This window comes from Morus notabilis, unplaced genomic scaffold (genome assembly GCF_000414095.1).
Source record: "Morus notabilis unplaced genomic scaffold, ASM41409v2 Scaffold480, whole genome shotgun sequence".
NCBI classification, from domain to species: Eukaryota; Viridiplantae; Streptophyta; class Magnoliopsida; order Rosales; family Moraceae; genus Morus; species Morus notabilis.
In genome coordinates this window covers 115,334-117,469 of record NW_010367729.1, presented here as the reverse complement: position 1 = coordinate 117,469, position 2,136 = coordinate 115,334, and the positions used below count along the sequence as shown (strand labels likewise).

Below are 2,136 nucleotides of genomic sequence, written 5' to 3'. Positions count from 1 at the left end.
ACGGCCACCCCATCGTGCATCATGTTCCCCCCAAATGCACCGCCTACGGATTTCAAGCCGGGCATGATTGCACTTCTCCCAACCTTTCACGGATTAGAGAACGAGAATCCATATGTACACATTCGGGAGTTTGAAGAGGTGGTGGCCACCTTTCACAGCCGTGCTGAGGCCGCAAACACCGTCAGATTAAAGTTTTTCCCTTTTTCTCTGAAGGACAAGGCCAAAAGCTGGTTGTATTCTCTTAGGCCCAAGTCTATTGGTACGTGGGAAGAAATGACGACGACATTTTTCAACAAGTATTTCCCACACCATAAGACTAATAATTTGAAACGACAGATCTCAAATTTCGCTCAGAAGGAAAACGAAACGCTCTATCAAGCTTGGGAGCGTTTTAAAGATCTGTTAAATCTATGTCCCTATCATGGATATGAAAGTTGGCGCCCCGTAAGCTATTTGTACGATGGACTCACAATCCGAGAGCGCCAATTTGTTGAGATGATGTGCAATGGAGATTTTCTCCAGAAGGATCCTGACGAAGCTATCGAGTACCTGAATGAGTTAGCTGAGAAAGCTCATACTTGGACTGGGCCGAGTGCTACTGAGAGCACCAGTAGGTCCCGACCAGTTGGAGTTTATCAATTAAGGGAAGAGGACAACCTCAAGGCCCAAGTTGAAGTTTTAACGAAGCAAATTGAGGCCTTCAAAAGTAAAGATAGTAAAGGACCCTACATGGTGGCAAGGACAGAGGCACATGAGCCTTGTTTAGTTTGTGGTGGAATGGGCCATCTTACTCAGGATTGTCACACTTTAAGTGAAATGAGAGGGGTATATGAGGAGCAGTGTAATGCATTAGGCACATACAAGAAGCCTTATGGACCTTTCTCAGAATCTTACAATCCTGGTTGGAAAAACCACCCGAATTTCAGTTGGCGAGATTCAAACCAACAAGCACAATCATCTAGAGGGCAATGGAGATCAGAGCAACTATCTCAACCGCCAAGGACATATTTTGCGCCTCAGAATAACATGCAACCGAAAGGGAATTCTCTAGAGGATACCCTAAAAACTTTTATGGACGCGCAAAATAAGACGAATCAAAGGGTTGATTCAATGCTCACGCAGCTGGTGGAAGAGAACAAGGAAATAAAAAGTCAGATCACAAAGCTGACAGAAGCTTTAACCATTCAAGAGCGCGGTAGATTTCCATCACAAGCCCAGTCCAATTTGAGAGGACAAAATATGGCTCAAACTTCCAACTCTGAAGGTCAAAATATCAAGGAAGTTAACGTCATCACTACTCGAAGTGGTAAGAATTCAGACACGCCATCAACAAGTACTACCATTTTGAGCAATGAAGAATCGGCCCAGGAGAAAGAAGAGCTAACAAAAATTCCGGTGAATGTGCCCTTCCCCCAGGCTCTCCGACCCGCTGGGAAAGTGCTGGAAAACCAAAGTGAGATCCTGGAGCACTTGACACAATTGAAGATCAATCTTCCTTTACTACATGTGATCAAGCAAGTGCCGACCTACGCCAAGGTTATAAAGGATCTGTGCACTATAAAGAGAAAGCACCATGTCAAGAAGACTGCATTCTTGACAGAACAAGTGAGCGCAGTGAGTGAACAGAAGACACCGCTGAAGTACAAAGATCCTGGCTGTCCCACCACTTCCTGCACCATTGGGCCACGTGAATTCGGCCAAGCATTGTTAGACCTAGGATCGAGTGTTAACCTCATGCCTTATTCAGTCTACTCGCAATTAGGTCTTGGCGATATTAAGCCCACATCTGTGGTTCTGCAACTGGCCGATCGATCTATTAAGAGACCACGAGGAATAGTGGAAGATGTGTTATTGCAAGTTGATAAGTTCTACTATCCTGTGGATTTTGTTGTTTTGGACACTCAGTCAGTGGTTGATGTGGAGTCAAAAATCTTGATCATCCTTGGGAGACCATTCCTCGCGACAGCAAATGCTCTAATTAATTGTAGAAATGGTCTAATGAAGATCTCTTTTGGGAATATGACTCTCGAGGTAAATGTTTTCAACATTGTAAAACAACCACAAGGTGATGACGAGTGTCACCAAACATTCCTGATCGACACACTTGTCGAGGAGGAGGTTCTGCTACAAAGCAAC

The 2,136-nt window shown here is 44.6% G+C and overlaps 1 non-coding gene across 1 annotated transcript; it reads right to left on the bottom strand.

The window, feature by feature from the left end:
- Nucleotides 1-321: 321 nt before the first annotated feature.
- LOC112094510 lies at nt 322-428 on the bottom strand. Its single transcript, XR_002903570.1, has one exon. It is a non-coding gene; the product is annotated as a small nucleolar RNA R71 (small nucleolar RNA).
- Between the last annotated feature and the right edge of the window lie 1,708 nt (nt 429-2,136).